This window comes from Pelophylax lessonae (genome assembly GCF_965119305.1).
Source record: "Pelophylax lessonae genome assembly, chromosome: 4".
NCBI classification, from domain to species: Eukaryota; Metazoa; Chordata; class Amphibia; order Anura; family Ranidae; genus Pelophylax; species Pelophylax lessonae.
In genome coordinates this window covers 44,132,524-44,153,418 of record NC_138771.1, presented here as the reverse complement: position 1 = coordinate 44,153,418, position 20,895 = coordinate 44,132,524, and the positions used below count along the sequence as shown (strand labels likewise).

General features: G+C 41.7%; 1 protein-coding gene across 1 annotated transcript in view; it reads right to left on the bottom strand.

Annotated features, from left to right (window-relative positions):
* AGBL1 (AGBL carboxypeptidase 1) overlaps nucleotides 1–20,895 on the bottom strand; it is a gene marked incomplete at its 5' end in the record, with an annotated part of 1,093,821 nt that overhangs the window by 851,973 nt on the left and 220,953 nt on the right. The gene's annotated exons all lie outside the window — the stretch shown is intronic.

The following is a 20,895-nucleotide window of genomic DNA, read 5'->3' as shown; positions in this document are numbered from 1 at the left end:
ATGCATTCTGTCAAAGAAACATATATACAACAAATACACTATATTGTCAAAAGTATTGGGCCATCTGCCTTTACACGCACATGAATGTTAATAGCATCCCAGTCTTAGTCCTTAGGGTTCAATATTGAGCTGGCTCACCCTTTGCAACTATAACAGCTTCAGCTCTTCTGGGAAGGCTGTCCACAAGGTTTAGGAGTGTGTTTATGGAAATGTTTGACTATTCTTCCAAAAGCGCATTTGTGAGGTCAGGCACTGAAGGCCTGGCTCGCAGTCTCCACTCTAATTCACCCCAAAGTTGTTCTATCAGGTTAAGGTCAAGACTCTGTGCAGGCCAGTCAAGTTTCTCCACCCAAAATCCACTCATCCATGTCCTTATGGACCTTGCTTTGTGCACTGGGCAAAATCATTTGGTGGATGGGGAATTATGGTGCGGAAGGAAACTTCTGAGAGGGTCAGATTTCTTTCCTCCACTCTGCATTGTGGTTCAACCCACCCTCCCTGTTTTGCTACAGGACACAGCAGGGACACGGGGGTCAGAGGATGTAACCATAGTGCTCGGTGGGGAACACAAGCAATTGATGCTTTCAGAAGTCTCACAAGTTAACAATTCTGGTGGAGACTGAAGAGAGTCAATGGAATGAAGATCAGAGACATGTTAGGTTCCACAGCTCTTTTATTGGAGGGAACTGCTCGAGGTTCTTTTTGGGGCTGTGATGGTGTTGTGATCAAGCTCATATAAAATGTAGGTGATAAGGTTTAGATCTACTATGAGTCTACCACAAGTAGATGGACAGAGACAACGTGTATTCTTTGGTTACCTGCAATTCTAACAATGTAGACTTGGACAAGATGGGGAGTACAAACATGAATGCAGGTAAAGCCCCGTACACACGTACTGATCGTCGGCCGAACGATCGGCCGTCTTTTGTCCAGGGCTGTCGTGTCTGTTGAAAACTGCAAAAGACTGCACACGAATTTTGTCGGCCAACAACAGCCAACTGCAGAAGTGATGTCATGTGATGGTTAACTTTCCGTGTGTTTTTTCTTTTCTGAGCATGCCCAGTCTTGCAAATCTGCTGATTGTCGGCCGAATTCTGTACTGACTGGCGAACAATCGGCCATTCTGGTGACGGCCAACAAATATTTTAAAGTCTGCACAACAGATTCTGTTCGGCCGAAAATGCGCTGTCGGCTGTCGGAAGCATCATACTAACAAGCCTACAATCGGCCGATCGGTCGGCAGGCGAATATTTGCAGCCGACAATCGGTATGTGTGTAAGGGGCTTTAGTTATTTATCTAACTTTCCACATTTACCTTTGTTGTCCGTCTAGCAATTTCCCATGCACCCAAATAAGTCACTAATTTATTGAGCTTTTGTAGCTAGAACTGAACCTTCTCACTGATTACTCCATAATAAAGCACTAATTGATGCAGAAAATAATTAGTAGCTGGTGTCCAGTCATTCACAATTGTTTTAGCATATGTTTTTTTAAAGACTCTCATTATACATATTATCATAACTACAATATTAGCAAGAGACCTAAAGAAAGGCAAGCACAAATCTGAGCAAATGAAAAATGTTACATAGCTTTCTTCTCAACTCTCCCTTATTCATTTATTAATTTACATTGATTGTTTGAATTAAATTTAGAGACAACAGAAGATTTCACGTTACCTTTGAAAACAGTTGTCACTCATATCTTCCCTAATATACAATTTTTCAGGACAAGCTTTCGGGGTATGTCCCCTTCATCAAGATCCAAGCAGTACTGATTAACAAAATGTTTAGCAAAATGGTAAAAAATCAGTACTAGTAAATCAGTAAATCACTAAAAATCAGTGTTAATCAGTACTGCTTGGATCTTGATGAAGGGGACATACCCCGAAAGCTTGTTCTGAAAAATTGTATGTTAGTGCAAATAAGAAAAGTATCCAGGACATTACTCAATTGTCTCTGTCGCAAGTGCACTAATACGGCTACAATGACCTCAAGAATATCTTCCCTAAATAACCATATTACTAAATGATTTTCAAACAGTGTTTCACGGCTGAAAACTAAGAATTATGGAAGAGGGGCATTCAGCCAATCTTACTATAGAGATGGTGGTCATGGGATGTCTCCTACCTACAGTACTGTGCAAAGGTTTTAGGTAGGTGTAAAAAAAAATTGTAAATGAAGAATGCTTTCAGTAATAGAAGTGTTAATTGTTTTTTTTTTTTTTCCCCAATTAACCAAATAGAAAGTAAATAAACAGAAGAGAAATTCAAATCAAATCAATATTTGGTGTGACCACCCTTTACCTTCAAAGCAGCATCAATTCTTCTAGGTACACTTTCACACAGTTTTTGAAGAAACTAAGCAGGTAGGTTGTTCCAAACATCTTGGAGAACTAACCCCAGATTTTCTGTGGATGAAGGCTGCCTCAAATTCTTCTGTCTCTTCATGTAATCCACAACAGACTCCATGACTTTGGGATCAGGGCTCTGTGGGGGGCCAACCATAGTTTCCAGAACTCCATGCTCTTCTTTAAGATAGTTCTTAATGACATTGGCTGTATGTTTGGGGTCGTTGTCCTGCTGCAGAATAAATTTAGGGTCAATCACACTCCTCCCTGATGGTATGGCATGATGGAAACGTATCTGTCTGTATTTCTCAGCATTGAGGACACCATTGATCCTGACCTAACCTGCAACTCCATTTGCAGAAATGCAGCCCCTAAATTGCAAGGAACCTCCACCAGAAGGCACTCAGTATTGTACCACTCTCCAGCCCTTTGCCAACAAACTGCTTCTGGCTACAGCCAAAAATCTGACATTTTGACTCATTACTCCAGAGCACCTGCTGTCATTTTTCAGCACCCAAGTTGTTTTTGCGCATATTTGAGTTCCTTGTCAGAGGTATGGCATTTTGGCTGCAGTTCTTCCATGAGGACCACTTCATGACAGTAGATGGGTATACCTGGGTCCCACTGGTTTCCGCCAGTTCTGTGCTGATTGCACTGCTTGACATCTTCCAATATCGAAGGGAAGTAAGCATGATGTGTCTTTTTGCTGCTGCATTAGGTTTCCTTGGCTGACCACAGCGTCTACAGACCTTAACAATGCCCGTTTCTTTGTTCTCCTTCAAAAGAGCTTGAACAGCACATCCTGAAACCCCAGTCTGCTTTGAAATCTTTGCCTGAGAGAGACCTTGCTGATGCAGTATAACTATCTTGCGTCTTGTTGCTGTGCTCATTCTTGCCTTGGTGTATGTCCTGGGAAATAAAACAGTCTTCCACAACCTCACCTTAGTAGCAGAGTTTGGCTGTTCCTCATCCAATTTTAAGAACTTACACAGCTTTTTATACTTCAGTTAATGTCCTGTTTCAACCTACATAAGTATAATATGAAATTGATGATCATTAGCAAATGCTTGGTATAATTGGTTAACCATACACCTGACTCTAATCCTACAAAATTCTCTGACTTTTTGCAAGTGTAGAAAGTGTGCAAGTGTAAGAATTGATGCTGGTTTAAAGCCAAAGGCCACTCCAAATATTGAGTTGATTTAGATTTTTCTTCTTTTTGCTCACTTTGCATTTTGTAAATTGATAAAAATAAACAATTAAAATATATATTTTTGAAAGCATTCGTACTTTACAGAATTTTTTCACACCTGCCCAAAACGTTTGCACAATACAGTATATCTCTTCTATTAAAACCTTTTTGTGCATCCACACATTATCAAAGTCCATAATATTGTGACACCTTCAAAAAATATCTTCCTTACACGTACGTCAATCAAACTATTGTAAATGTGCTCACCCTGTAAAATAAACAATTACATTACAGGAGGTCAGAGACCAATTTAGTCATATAAATACTGTATATCCAAACCAATACTCTTCTCTCTATTTGTCATGTGTTTATCTCATATGTTTATTTCCTCTGTTCACCAACAATGTAGAGTACCCCAGCAGTAAAGCAAGAAAAAACAAATAGTGATCCAGTCATGCGTTTTCATGCGTTCATGTCCATTGTTGACCAACCTCAGTAGTTAGCCCGCATTCACACTACCGCGGCACGACTCTGTACTACTTCGGGGGCGACTTCAGAAGCCCCGTGCACCGCAACTTTGGCGCGATTTGCACGGACTTCATATAATGAATGTCTATGAAAGTCGCTCCGAGGTTGCCCCGAAGTAGTACAGGACCCTTTTTTTAAGTCGGAGCGACTTGTGTCGCTTCTATTAGAATGGGTCCTGTAGCAGTCAATGGACCGCAAGGGACCACGACTTGTCAGGCTGACAAGTCGCCCGACAAGTCGCGTTAGTGTGAATGGATTCTTAAGCAAGGAAAAAAAAGCACATAATACCCATAGTTTCCAAAACAGTATATAAGCCAGACACAATTACATACTGTATGCTCACAATAATTCTTTAAAGAAAACATCCATGCAAATTTGTGTTCAAAATGCTACACACAATTTGGTTACTTTACCAAAGCCAAATTTACTGTGCACTTTTGAAAGTGCAATTGCACTCTGCAAGTACAGTTTCTCCAGAGCTTAGTAAACGAGGGAGAGCTCTGCCGAACTTCCATCATCCAATCATGTGCAAGGAAAAATTCAGTTTTTTTTTTTTTATTTTCATTGCATGTTATTGGTTGTAGTTTGTGAAGTTAAGCTTTACCTCATTTACTAAGCTCTGGAGCAACTGCACTTGCAGAGTGCAACTGCATTTTCTGCAAGTGCACAGTCTATTTGCCTTTAGTAAATCAACCCCAATGTCCACAGGTGTCTCCCCCCATAAATGCTGTATGCTTACCCGATATCTCAGACCTCCGAGTGATTGTGAAGTCTAATTTTATTTATTTATTTCAGGTTCTTATATATCGCTGTCAATTTACGCAGCGCTTTACATATACATTGCACATTCACATCAGTCCCTGCCAATCAAGTAGCTTACAATCTAAGGACCCTAACCTCACATTCATACATACATAGTAGGGCCAATTTTATACAGGATCCAATTAACCTACCAGCATGTCTTTGGAGTGTGGAAGAAAACCGGAGTACCCGGAGAAAACCCATGCAGGCACAGGGAGAGCATGCAAACTCCAGGCAGGTAGCGTCGTGGTTGGGATTCGAACCAGCGAAACTCTTGCTGTTAGGTGAAAGTGCTAACCACTACACCACTGTGCCGCCCTTTAAAGTGATTGTAAAGTCTAGTTTTTTTCTTCTATTAAAATAACAAACATGTTATACTTACCTCCTCTGTGCAGTATTTTGCACAGAGCAGCCAGGATCCTCCTCTTCCCGGGTCCCTAGCTGGAGTTCCTGGCCCTTCCCTCCTGTTGAGTGCCCCCACATCAAGCAGCTTGCTATGGGGGGCACCTGAGCTGAGCTGCAGCTGTGTGTCCATTCAGACATGAAGCTGCTGCTCCGCCCCACCCCCTCTCTTTCCTGATTGGCTCACTGAGTTTAATTGACAGCAGAGGGAGCCAATAGTGCCGCTACTGTGTCTCTGCCAATTAGGAGAGAGAGTCCCGAACAGCTGAGGCACTCGTGGACATCGCTGGATAAAGAGGCTCAGGTAACTATTAGTGGGTTGAGAGGGGCTGCTGCACACAGAAGGCTTTTTATCTTAATGCATAGTATGCATTAAGATAAAAACCCTACTGACTTTACAACCCCTTTAAATACTACTATAGCATTTTAACAAATTATTAGGTCTGCTATCATAAGGTATTAGGTCTGCTCCTCCCAGCATCTCCAGCACTGGTCTGAGGTCTCAGGAAAATAATGACTCAGAACCCACAGGGTACGGTACCACTGGGTGAACAACGGTGTCAGTGTGTTTTAGGTAGGATAAGAAAAAAGCAAAATGGGCTGTACTATGGGTATAAACAACAACTGTATATACACATACTGTACGGTATTTGGTATCGCTGCCATCATCCGGAGCAGGAGAGTTTATTTGAAGTTGTTCTTTGGTGGTAGGGTATGGTAGTAACCAGAAATATACAGCTAAATTAAAATAAATTAATAAATAAATAAATAAATAATATATATATATATATATATATATATATATATATATATATATATATATATATATATATATATATATATATATATATATACATACAGTATATAGGCCAGTTTTCCTTTGATAATAAAAATCAGGAGATATCCATTACCATTTACCACCAAATGAAAGCCCAATTTATGCTGAAAAAAACAAGGCACAATCCCCCTGGGTGCACAAAGCAGTTGTGATAAAATGTACGGCTTTACTAACACATGTCAAAGTTGCAAAATTGTACTTAGGCATTAACCGGTTGCCGACCGCCGCAAGTACATATACTGCGGCGGTCAGCCTCGGCCAGGCAAAGTGACGTATGGGTACGTCACTAGCCTGGGAGCCAATAGCGGGCGAGCGCGCGCCACCGGAGGTGTGCTCCCGCCTCGGCTCGTTCACGGACACCTCCGTGCGTGTGACCGGTGGACCCGATGTCCGCCGGTCACTCGCGATCGTCTGCTGTGAAGGGAGAAAGGCAGGCGGCTAATGTAAACAAAGCCGCCTGTCATTCTTCCCTGTGTAAAAGCACTGATCTAACGGTCCTGCTATGTAGGATCGTTGATCTGTGCTGTTACACACACAGCCACATCCTTGCACAGTTAGAAGCACGCCCCTAGGGACACACTTAACCCCTCCCTCTCCAATAAAGTTAACCCCTTCCCTGCCAGTGTCATTTTTACAGTAACAGTGCATATGTATAGCACTGATTACTGTAGTAATGTCACTGCTACCCCCAAAAGTGTCAAAAATGTCAGTCAAGTGTCCGATCTGTCCACCGCAATGTCGCAGTCCCGCAAAAAAATCGCAGATCACCGCCGTTACTCGTTAAAAAAAAATAACAAAAATGACAAAAATCTTTCCCTTAGTAAACGCAATAACTTCTGCGCAAACCAATCAAAATACGCTTATTGTAATTTTTTTTACCAAACATAGGTAGCAGAATACAAATTGGCCAAAAATTTTAAAAAAATTTGATTTTTACATTTTTTTGGCGGGGAATTTCATATAAAAAAATGTGAAAAATATTGTAATTTTTGTAAAATTGTCGCTCTTTTTTTGATTTTAGCGCATGATCAAAAAATCGCACAGGTGATCAAATAACACCAAAAGAAAGCTCTATTTGTGGGAAAAAAAGGACGTCAAATTTGTTTAGGTACAGCGTCGCACGTCCGCGCAATTGTCCGTTAAAATCACGCAGTGCTGAATCGCAAAATACCCCCTGGTCAGAAAGGGGGTAAAATCTTCCGGGGCTTAAGTGGTTAACATTTGTTTTATCATTAGGCGCAAAGTGGTTAAGTAGTGGATGTTTATGGTTTATTTTGCAGAATAGGTATATTGTTTTGTGTTACTTGCTTGGAGTTCAACTTTGTCATTTTGTTTTTTATCTGTTACAATCCGAAGAAGGAATGCAAATCATTCTGCTACCAAGTGGTGCAATTCTTACGGGAGGCATTCCCTTTTCATCTTTCACCTCTTCGCACTGAACATTTTGAAATCTGTGAATTTTTTTTTTTTCCTGTAAGGAAACTTTTAAGCAATTTGTGGTGCTACTATAGTCACAGAAATCACTGGATGGAAAAGTGACAATTTCAGGTCATTTCATTTAAAATGTATGAAGCCCATTTGCAATTCTTGAGTTATTGTGGCAGCTTCCAATCTTATCACTTATTGTTGTTACTTATTTATAAGTTGACAGCATACGCTGACATGTGGCACCGTGTGGGTGGGGGGAAATGAGATATGCATCTTCACATATTTTTCTGTTAAAATATCCTAAAATAAATTATTGAGAGCAGAAGATGCAGAAAGTAGGCATAATCACAAAAAAATCTCACTCCCCTATGTGGGAAAACTTAGGGCAAGTTCTAGAGTGAGGAAATAAACAACAAAACTTTTTCTTACTAATCCACTTCCGCTTCTGTTCGGGAGAAACTTCAGTGTTTACTGATTAGCTGGGCGAAAAAAGGAAATATGTACACCGATCAGCCATAACATTAGGACCACTAATGGTAAAAATTAATAAAATTGCTTATCTTGTTAAAATGGCACCTGGAATTGGGTGGGGTATATTAGGCAGATGGTAAGCACATTGTCCCTAAAGTCAATGTTTTGAAAGCATACAAAAATGGGCAAGTGTAAAGATTTGAGTTATGTTGACAAGAGCCAAATTGAAATGGCTATATAACTGGGTCAGAGCAATGCCAAAACTGCACCTCTTGTGGAATGTTCCCATTCTGTAGTGGTCAGGACTGACCAAAAATGGTCCAAGAAAAGAAAATAAGGTGATGGGAAACTAAAGCCCCGTACACACGAGTCGAAATTCGGCCGGGAATTTTCGTCCGACGACCGATCTGCCAATTTTCGGCTTGTTAGTATGATGCTTCCGACAACCGACTCCGACTTTTCGGCCGAAAAAATTCTGGTGTGCAGGCTATAAAATTTTTGTCCTCCGTCAAAACACATCCGATTTTCGTGCAGTCAGTACAGATTTCGACAGGGAAAAATCTTATGAGCAAGACTGGGCATGCTCAGAGAAGAAAAAACAAAGAAAGCAAACCAACTCATGACATCACTTCTGAAGTAGAATTTTGTCGTGCGGGAAAATTCGTGTGCAGTCTAGGCACATTCCAACCAACAAAACACCACTCTGGACAAAAGACGGGCAACCGGTCGGCGGAAATTCATTACGTGTGTACGGGGCTTAAGGCTGAAGTCCCTGAAGTTGATATTTTAAAGCATAAACAAACGTGCAAGCGTAAAAATTTGAGTTATGTTGACAAGAGCCAAATTACAATAGCTAGATGACTGGGTCAGAGAAGCCCCAAAACTGCACCTCTTGTGGGATATTCCCATTCTACAGTGGTCAGGACCGACCAAAAGTGGTCCAAGAAAGAAAAATAAGGTGATGGGCAACTAAGGCTCATTGATGCATGTGGTGAGCAAAATCTTTCCCATGTAGTCTGATCTAATAAAAGAGCTACTGGAGCTCAAATTGCTAAAAAAAACTTAATGCTGGTTCTGATAAAAATGTATCAGAACACACAGAGCATCGCATTGGGTTGGGTAGCCCAAGATTGGTCAGGGTGCCCATTCTGACTCATATCCACAGCCAAAAGCACATATAATGGGTACGCGAGTACCATAACTGGACCACCAAGCAATGGAAGAAGTTGTCTTTAAGATGTTGACTTGGCCTCCAAATTTTCCACATCTCCATCTAATTAAGTATCTGTGGTGAGATGTCCTGGGAAAACAAGTCCGATCACTGGAGGCCCTGCCTCTCAACTTACAGTACTTAAAGCAGTATTAAACACAAAACCAAAAATATATTTTATTGCAGCTTACCAATCATTGAATGTGGTAGCTACATCACTTTTCTTTTTTTTTTGGCTTTTTTAAGAAATCTGATAATAGGGCTTAGTCAGATTGTAGCAAATGCCCTTTACAGGCAGAGACCGTGGGCCCCTTGGTTGTGTAGCAAAGTCCTAGTGCCCAGCTGCCCTCCCATGGCTACTGATCTCAGCACCACCTCTTCAGGCACCGCCAGGCAACCTGGTTGCAGCCCCCCCCCCCTCTCTCTAGCCCCCTGGCTAAGCTTCCACAATCCTCCCAGACTGACTCTGCATCCATTCCAGACTGCTCTCATCCAGTCCTCTCAGGCTGCCTCTCAGTCCTCCGTGACTATATAACTTACCAGCACACCTGGCTGTCTTCTCCTTGGAGATCTCCCAGATGTGCTCACTGGCTTTTGATATCCTCACACCTGCTCCCGTGCCACTGGACAGGATTCCTCATTGGGATATTAGGGAATTATTAGGGAATCCCTCCTGCACCTGAGCTCCCAGACCCAAGATCACCCCCCAGCTAGTGTAGCACAGTGCTGACTAGTAAAAAAAATGCCCTGGTCATGAAGGAGGAAAAACCTTCTGCAGGTTTTTCCCCCTTCATGGAGTATATCCTGTGCACTCACAGCACATGCAACGGAACCCAGTCATAATTATCAGAGCTCATCCCAAAGTGCCAGGAAGGCAAACTCCACCTGTACGTGCTGCAAGGCGACACCCGATAACAATTTGAGAAACACAATTCGTTTTTTTGCCATAGCTATTTTATTTGTCTCAGTTACATCAATTTTATTATGCAATCAAGAAGCATCTTTTCATACAGTGGGCTTCGCTCATTATATAATCTTGGGATAGTGTTATTTCTACACCCTGTAAAGCCTTATAATAGCTAGCCACATGTTGGCTTTACAACATTGCAGACAAAGCATGTAGCTGGGTGTGAACAAACAAACTGGCCTCACTCCAATGACATCAAAATTCCGACAGCTATATTATTCCAGGACTAGATCCAGTTGAGTGAGGATTGGTCTGGGCAGGCACTTCTCTGATGTAGTCCTGGAATAATAAAGCTGATTCCATAAATAAAGCATTCCATCGACTGGCACCAGAGAGATGGGCAGATTGCAGCCTTTGAATGGCAGTTTCCTTTGGTACTATGTTGAAGAGTGTTATGGGGAGGGGGGTTGATTACAGTGTTTTTTTATCACAGGCCTCCCCCTTGAGGTACACCCCTGACGGATGTCGGGCGGGACTGTGTCCCAGCGATCGCTTGGAATATACAGGGCTTTTTTTCTCAGAAAATAGGTACATGAACTCAACCACGACCCCCATTACCTTTTAAAATGCATTAAATAGTGGGTGTGGTCAAACTGCACTTGGAGGGTCTTAACCACTTAAGCCCCGGAAGATTTTACCCCCATTCCGACCAGGGCCTATTTTGCGATTCGGCACTGCGTGACTTTAACGGACAATTGCGCGGTCGTGCGACGCTGTACCTAAACAAATTTGATGTCCTTTTTTTTCCCACAAACAGAGCTTTCTTTTGGTGGTATTTGATCACCTGTGCGATTTTTTGATCCTGCGCTATAAACAAAAAATGAGCGACAATTTTGCAAAAATAATATTTTTCACATTTTTTTATATGAAATTCCCCAAAAAAAAGGTAAAAATACATTTTTTTTTAACATTTTCGGCCAATTTGTTTTATGCTACATATGTTTGGTAAAAAAAAATCGCAAAAAGCGTATTTTGATTGGTTTGCGCAAAAGTTATCGCATTTACTAACAAAGGGAAAGATTTCTGTCATTTTTGTTGTTTTTTTTTTTAACGCGTAATGGCGGCGATCTACGATTTTTTTTTTTGCGGTACTGCGACATTGCGGCGGACAGATCGGACCCTTGACTGACATTTTTGACACTTTTGGGGTTACCAGTGACATTTCTACAGTAATCAGTGCTATAAATATGCACTGTTACTGTAAAATTACACTGGCAGTGAATGGGTTAACTTTTTTTGAGAGGGAGGGGTTATGTGTGTCCCTAGGGGCGTGCTTCTAACTGTGATTGGCTGTGGCTTGAGGTGTAGGAACAGTGATCAACGGTCCTACATAGTAGAACCGTATAATCACTATTCCTACACCGGGGAGAATGACAGGCGGCTTGTTTACATCAGCCGCCTGCCTTTCTCCCTCTCCACCGACGATCGACGAGTAACCGGCGGACATCGGGTCCGCCGGTCACACGCGCGGGGGGGGGGTGCAGGAGCGCGCCTCTGGCGGCGCGCGCTCGCTCCCCAGAGCCCTCACAGGCTAGCGAAATAGTACTACGTCGCTATGCCTGTGAGGGGCTGACTGCCGCCGTAAATATACTGTGAGCAGTCGGCAAGTGGTTAAAGGGGCATTAAATACCAGGAGTGCAGGGGAGGGGGGTTTACACACAAAGTGCAGAGTTCTGGGTGCCTTATGTACAGAGTTCAGGGTTGTGCTGCATACAAAGTGCAGAGTTCCGCCTTCTTCTTCCACAGCCGCTTCCCACTGCATCCCCCATCCACATCTAACTTTCACTTCTCTTCATGCAACTGCCCTCCATTGCCCTCCCTCCCCTCCCCCTTTAAAGCTCCACCATCTTCCACATGTCCTACTTTTGTCGCTGTATTAAACTGAAGCACCCAGCAAGCTCTAGCACCTCCCGAAACACTGTAGGTGGCTCCGTCTCTCAGTTCCAGCTGAAAAAAAGCACTGGTTATATAGAGACCATACGGCTACTTATGTATTTTAAATACTAAAGCGAACCCTGAAGGGGACTGAATTGTGCTCTGTAGTGGACTCTGGGCCACCATCCTGCAGAAGCCTATGTCTAATATAGACACAGGATTGCAGCACGATTTGTTGGCTTTATTGGCACAGACATGGCAAATACAAACCAGGTACTGCATCAAATAGGGGAAGTGGAGAGGACAGCCACCATTGTGTTAGAAAAGAGTCAGTTCCACGTGGCTGCCTGTTGTAGAGTAACTTGCCTTTAGCAGCCATGTTGGAATTGTCTGGAAAAAAAGATTGTTCCCTGACAAATTAGGTTGAAGTAAAACCATCTGTACCTGACTGGATATTCTATGTCTGAAATTTGCTGGGATGAAGAGGGAGTGGGACTGCTAATGGACTCTGCAGGGAATGAGTAGTTGGCTTGTACGAGGAGGGGCACTGTGATGGAGTAAAGCTCTTAGGTCTCCCATTAGTTGAAGCCTACCAAACACTCAGGGCTACAATGTTCTACTGGCCTGGTGGAATGTTAGCCCCTTGTATATTGCCTGGAACTACAAAGACCTCTCGAGGGAAAAAGTTCCTCTTCTGATGTTTAGCTTTGTAATGCTGAGCCATATATATGGCCTGGGTGACCAACAGGATTCTGAGGCTTGGATGAACCTGCTGAAAGGGGCCTTTGCAATTTTTACCTAACCCCGTCCTTACAGCAGCGTGACTTTAAAAATGTGTTACACGATGGGCGTATGCCACCTTACAAGCCTGGTTAACAGTTATGGGAAAAAGTGACTGGGGCAATTCTCTCCAAAGACACTTTTATTCTTGAGGCTCAATGCTTGTTGGGTCCACACAATGGCCACATTTCTGTCAGTCCAAGAACTTAGAAACACCCAACACTGTAATGATTGTTGGGGCCACATGTTGTGCACCTTACCAGAATTATCCTTCTTCTGAAAACCAGGTTGTAATTTTGCAGCATGCCAGGAGACTTAAAGCAGAGTTCCAGCCGTTTCAGAGTTTATTAAAAGTCAGCAGCTACAAAAAGTGTACCTGCTGACTTTTAATAAACACACACTCTCACGATCCAGTGGTGCGGCTGCCCGAAGCCTCAGTTCTCTCCTTCTCCTCTCTGCGGTGCTGGCATCACTAGTGTAGGCACCCGGCTGTGACAGCTTACGGCTTCACAGCCGGATGCACACTGCGCATGTGCGAGTCATGCCACGCGTCCTGAATGGTTGGGCGATCTTCTGGGACCTGTGACGTGTCCCAGAAGATTGCAGGGAGGAAGGGGGAAAGGAGAACTCCAGCTTGAGCTGCCTAGGTGGCCCGAGCGGAAGTGGGTATGACATTTCTTCACTTACTTCCCGGTTTCTTGCCTAGGCAAATGATGTCATACATCCCTGTAGTTCTCAGGAAGGGAGGAGAGGAGGAGGGTCTTTCTCAGCTAAGCGCACTCTTCTGCATGCATGCTTGAGCTAAGGGTAGCTAGATTCCAGGAAGTAAATGCTACATGAATCATTTGCCCTTACTCAAGATGGCCACAGCCAGAAATGCTAGGGGTTGTTTTTTAAAATGATTTCTCAACAAAATAAAGCATGGAGACATTGATGGATGGGGGAGCTTGCTTTGAATATTAAAAAGGAATTAAATAGTGTTTTTGGTATGTGGTGCTCAGATATATGGATAAACATCCATAGGATCAACTCACTAAGCTATAATATGTGTTATTTCCCCTAACAATTGTTATTTTCAGCCATGTGACTAAGTTTTTCTTGTTCAATTTTTAGAGAAAGTATAACGTGTTACAACAGGATGTAATCAAGAAGAAGGATCCCCTAAAATTGGGGCTAAGCAACAAAAACATAGGTATATATTGCTAAGACAGGGACGTATCCCTTCTTGCAGTAGTTTGGAACATTAAGGCTCCATGTACACGGGACGCTGGAAATGGCCGTTTAGGAGCAGTTGGGCGTTTTTTTTCAGAAGCCCCTGAACCCATCTACATGTTATCTTATCTGTCCATGTACACCAGGTCGTTTACAGTCATTTGCAGGCAGTTGCATTCAGGGACTGTTTTTAGAACGCAATTATTTGCGTTCGAACGTGTGTTTCCCGGCGTTTCAAACGCACAAACGCGTCCGAACGCGTCTGAACGCGTCCGAACGCGATGACCCGCGTTTAGCATTCGCGTTTTTCCATTTTAAAGGGGAATAATTTTTTTGACCTCTAGGAACGCTTCTAAACGCAAACGCCCGCAAACGCCGCTAAACGCCCGCTAAACGCGGGTACAAACGCGACTGAACGGACGTTTCAAACGTCCTAAAAATTCCAGCATTCAAAGGGACTTTTAACAACGTCCCGTGTACATGGAGCCTTAAATGGTAGATAACTTTAACAAGGGGGGAAAGAGTATTAGCGAATAAAGAATTTGTGTGAGTACTCGCTTTATAGCAGTTTGGAGGGTTTGGTGTGGCCCATTATATGAGGGCTGGGAGCATTTATATCTCCAGTCTTTTATGAATATTTTAGAGTGTTAAATGATGAATTTGTTGCTTCGGGTATGTATCTGAGTGAGTAAAGATCTCGGTGTTAATCGCAGATTATGAAGTTTGAATCTCCTTGTGCATTTTGTGAACTTAAGTTTGATTGGGGTGTAGCTAAGGTGGCTATTATTTTCATACCTCATTGGCTCTTGTTGTTGAACATAATGGTTGTTATTGCAAATAATGATCAGAAAAGCTTAGTAATATAAGCAGGGCTTTTTTTCTCGGAAAATAGGTGTAAAAAATAGGTGCAGGAACTCAACCACGACCCCCCAAAACCCCCCTCGACCCCACACACAGCCTCCAAACCGCATTAAATACTAGGTGTGGTCAAATTTCACTAAAGCCCCGTACACAAGATCGGATTATCGAACGATCTGTCGTCTGTTTTTTTGTGGCATGCTAGTCTGATGTCGAAAGTGAAGAGGTTATTTTCATATGAAATTTCACGTAGGACAGAATTATACTTCAGAAGTGATGTCATGAGCTGGATTGTTTTTTATGCGTTCTTTCATCTCTGAGCATGCCTAGTCTTGCTCTTAAGATTTTTTTCCATCAAAATCTGTACTAATGAGACGAAAATCGGATGTTGTTTTGACGGACGACAAAAATCATCCAGTGGTGGTGTCGGCATCCACACTGCACGCTGGGCATCTGCATCTATCTTGTCCCCATCCTTCACTCAGTGGGAGCCGCTCAGGAGATGAGATCAGATCTGTGGGAGGCATTGGGAGACAAGCTGTCACTTGTAAGCACAAAAGCTGGATGTCTTTGTTTACAAGTGATAGCGCTGAGCAGAAAGCAGAGGACCTGAGCCTGAGGTGGTGGAACTCCACCACCTCTGGCTCAGGTCCTCTTCTTTCTGCTCAGCGCTATCACTTGTAAACAAAGACATCCAGCTTTTGTGTTTACAAGTGACAGCTTGTCTCCCAATGGATCCCACAGATCTGATCTCCTGAGCGGCTCCCACTGAGTGCAGGATGGGGACAAGAGAGATGTAGGTGCCCAGCGTGCAGTGGGGATGCCGACACCACCACTGGATGATCCACCAAGTTCCAGCTGAAAAAAAGCCCTGAATATAAGCCTTATGGGTGGGAAAAATGTGCATTATAAAAAAAAAAACATTCTCTCCTGCTATAATACCATAGTATAGCATAGTACTTATATTTTTAGGTTTTGGCTATATTTTCTATAGAATACTGTAGAGAGGGAAAAAAAAAGGAATCATTAAAAATTTACTAAAGAACGTTCAAAAGATCAGTTGCTGACAACATCCCTTCGCCAGAAGAGTCCACGCCGACAGTATATCACAAGCAGCTTTTGCTGTAGCATATGCTACTATATATGTTTATGTGTATTTATGTATGTATTAGCAATAAGACTGTTTTCAAGCACTGTCTAAGCCAAGATAAGTGTTTTATTTTGCCATACATCAGGACTTTAAGTGCCATTGCGTTTAATTAATGCTGCACTTTCTCCATTCTCCAGCAATAATGCTCATCTGTAGTCCCGCTCCCCGAGCTTTCTTCTACGACACAAAAAGACAGACATATTCCCATCATGAATAAGAAGCAGCTGGCTGGGTAAGGAGGCTCGGCCATCCATTGTGGCTTTGTGACCTGTCATTTTTCTATGACTATAATATAGATATCGATTTTCCTTCTTCAGAATTTATACTGGACTCTCTACAAGAGTCAATAACTAGTGTGTATAAATTAAGACAACACAAGAGACACACAGTGATGAGAAACAACTGATTGATGTATTACTGGGCCCAGAGCTTGGCATCAGATCTGCAGGGCTCTGCAAATGATATACTATGTTCTCTTTCATGGGAACAGAAAGGAAAACTTGGGTCCAATTTGTATCGGTCATGATATGGTTAGAGGCTCCTTATTTAACCACTTAAGGACCAAGCCTATTTCTGACACCTGTTGTTTACAAGGTAAAATCTGTATTTTTAGCTAGAAAATTTCTTAGAACCCCCAAAATTGTATATATATATATATATATTTTTTTTTTTTATTATTATTATTATATATATATATATATATATATATATATATATATATATATATATATATATATATATATATATATATTTTTTTTTTTTTTTTTAGCAAAGACTCTGGAGAATAAAATGGCAATATTTTATGTCACACAATATTTGCGCAGCGGTCTTTCAAATGCAATTTTTTGGGGGGAAAAAATAAACTTTACTGAATTTTAAAAAGCTAAACAGTAAAGTTAGCCCAATTTTTTTGTATAATGTGAAAGATGATGTTATGCCGCGTAAAAAAATACCTAACATGTTGCGGTTTAAAATTCTGCACACTCGTGGAATGGTGACAAGCTACGGTACTTAAACATCTCCATAGACAACACTTTAAACATTTTTGATGGTTACCAGTTTAGAGTTACAAAGGAATTAAAAAGAAAAAAAAAAACAGTAAAGTTAGCCTCATTTTTTGTACAATGTGAAAGATGATGTTACGCTGAGTAAATTGATACCTACAGTGTCATGCTTCAAAATTGCCTGCGCTCATGGAATGGTGAAAAAAGTACTGTACTTTAAAATCTCCATAGGTGATGCTAACATTTTTTTTTTACAGGTTACCTGTTTAGAGTTACAAGAGAAGGTTTTGTGCTAGAATGATTGCTCTCACTCTGACAATCGCAGTGATACCTCAAATGTGTGATTTGAACACCGTTTACTTTTGCGGGCACAACTTACATATGCGTTTTCTTTGGAGCGCGAGTGCGCAGGGACGGGGACGCTTTAACAATTTTTTTTTCTTATTTATTTTATTTTATTTTTTTTACACTGTCCCTTTTAAAAAAAAGAAATCTGATCACTTTTATTGATGTCACAAGGAATGTAAACATCTCTTGTGACAGTAAAAAGCAGTGAGAGGTACTATCTATGGAGGGATCTGTTGTCTAAAAGACCCCAAACCCCTCCTCTGCGCTTCAAAGTATTCAAAACGCCAAGATTGGCATTTTTTAATACTTTGTATTTTTTAAAACTGGCGCCGTTGGCAGCCTAGTAAACCTGAAGTGACGTTGTGACGTCGCTTCCAGGTTACTACATCAGAGACCCGATCTAAGCCAATTCCGGCTTTGTTCAGGACTCCAACCAGCCGGTGGACCTGGGCAGCTGATTGCTCAGGTCTCCGGGGCGGAGTGGCAGAAGGTGGCAGGAGGGGGGAGGACCGCCCCTCCCGCTCTTTGTGATAAAGGCCGACCGGCTACTTAGCCGCATCAGTTGTTATCACCTGAAAGCCGACTGCCAGCTCTAAAAAACGGTAATGGGGTACCCCAGTAAAACCACTTCAACAAAGTGATGTACAGGTACGTCTTTTTTGCATGAAGTGGTTCACCCTTACAGCCGAAGTAGTGTATCATCTGGGATCTTCAATATTTGTCATAGTATGCAATGATCTACTGCGTCATCATAAAAATTGAAGGAAAAACCAATGACTAAATGGTTTGTATGCGGTTTGGTTTAACCACTTGCCTATCGAGCCACTTGCCTATCCTGACATTTCTCTCCTACGTGTAAAATTTATTTTTTTGCTAGAAAATTACTTAGAACCCCCAAAGATTATATATTTTTAAGCAGAAGCCCTAGAGAATAAAATGGTGGCTGTTGCAAATTTTTTACACTGTATTTGCACAGCAGTTTTTTAAACACACTTTAATGAATTTTAATGCACAAAAGCACACTATAATACCCAATTGTTTGGTAAAATATAAAAGATGATATTATGGTAAGTAAATACATACCTAACATGTCACGCTTTAAAGATGCGCACACTCGTGGAATGGCGACAGCTACGTTACTTAAAGCAGAGCTCCACCCAAAAGGGGAAGCTCCACCTATTTGCCTCACCCCCCCCCCTCCGCTGACACATTTGGCACCCTTCAGGGGAGAGCGGGTACCTGAAGAGTAGGGTAACCTAAAGTTATCTTCGCTTCAACTAGAGTTATCACCGCTTCAACTAGAGTTATCATTGCTTCAACAAGAGTTATCACCGCTTCAACAAGAGTTATCACCGCTTTAACTAGAGTTATCATTGCTTCAACTAAAGTTATCACCGCTTCAACTAGAGTTATCATTGCTTCAACTAGAGTTATCATCACTTCAACTAGAGTTATCACCGCTTCAACTAGAGTTATCACCGCTTCAACTAGAGTTATCACCGCTTCAATTAGAGTTATCACCGCTTCAACTAGAGCTATCACCGAATCAACTAGAGTTATCATTGCTTCAACTAGAGTTATCATCACTTCAACTAGAGTTATCACCGCTTCAACTAGAGTTATCACCGCTTCAACTACAGTTATCACCGCTTCAACTAGCGTTATCACCGCTTCAACTAGCGTTATCACCGCTTCAACTAGCGTTATCACTGCTTTAACTAGAGTTATCATAGCTTCAACTAGAGTTATCACCGCTTCAACTAGCGTTATCACCGCTTCAACTAGCGTTATCACCGCTTCAACAAGTATGCAATGATCTACTGCTTCTTCATAAAAATTGAAGGAAAAACCAATGACTAAATGGTTTGTATGCGGTTTGGTTTAACCACTTGCCTATCGGGCCACTTGCCTATCCTGACATTTCTCTCCTACATGTAAAATTTATTTTTTTGCTAGAAAATTACTTAGAACCCCCAAACATTATATATTTTTTAAGCAGAAGCCCTAGAGAATAAAATGGTGGCTGTTGCAAATTTTTATGTCACACTGTATTTGCACGGCAGTTTTTTAAACACACTTTAATGAATTTTAATGCACAAAAGCACACTATAATACCCAATGGTTTGGTAAAATATAAAAGATGATATTATGGCAAGTAAATACATACCTAACATGTCACGCTTTAAAGTTGCGCACACTCGTGGAATGGTGACAACTACGTTACTTAAAGCAGAGCTCCACCCAAAAGGGGAAGCTCCACCTAATTGCCCCCCCCCTTTTCCGATGACACATTTGGCACCCTTCAGGGGAGAGTGGGTATCTGAAGAGTAGAGTAACCTAGAGTTATCATCGCTTCAACTAGAGTTATCACCGCTTCAACTAGAGTTATCATTGCTTCAACAAGAGTTATCACCGCTTCAACAAGAGTTATCACCGCTTTAACTAGAGTTATCATCGCTTCAACTAAAGTTATCACCGTTTCAACTAGAGTTATCATTGCTTCCACTAAAGTTATCACTGCTTCAACAAGAGTTATCATCGCTTTAACTAGAGTTATCATCGCTTCAACTAGAGTTATCACCGCTTCAACTAGAGTTATCACCGCTTCAACAAGAGTTATCACCGCTTTAACTAGAGTTATCATTGCTTCAACTAGAGTTATCACCGCTTCAACAAGAGTTATCACCGCTTTAACTAGAGTTATCATCGCTTCAACTAAAGTTATCACCGCTTCAACTAGAGTTATCATTGCTTCAAAAAGAGTTATCACCGCTTCAACTAGAGTTATCACCGCTTCAACTACAGTTATCATCACTTCAACTAGAGTTATCACTGCTTCAACTAGAGTTATCACTGCTTCAACTAGAGTTATCACCGCTTCAACTAGAGTTATCATTGCTTCAACTAGAGTTATCACCGATTCAACTAGCGTTATCACCGCTTCAACTAGAGTTATCACCGCTTCAACTAGAGTTATCATCACTTCAACTAGAGTTATCACCGCTTCAACTAGAGTTATCATTGCTTCAACTAGAGTTATCACCGCTTCAACTAGAGTTATCATTGCTTCAACTAGAGTTATCACCGCTTCAACTAGCGTTATCACCGCTTCAACTAGCGTTATCACCGCTTCAACTAGAGTTATCACCGCTTCAACTAGAGTTATCACCGCTTCAACTAGAGTTATCATCGCTTCAACTAGAATTATCACCACTTCAACTAGAGTTATCATCGCTTCAACTAGAGTTATCACCGCTTCAACTAGAGTTATCACCGCTTCAACTACAGTTATCATCAATTTAACTAGAGTTATCACCGCTTCAACTACAGTTATCATCACTTCAACTAGAGTTACCACCATTTCAACTAGCGTTATCACCGCTTCAACTAGAGTTATCACCGATTCAACTAGAGTTATCATTGCTTCAACTAGAGTTATCACCGCTTCAATTAGAGTTATCACCACTTCAACTAGAGTTATCACC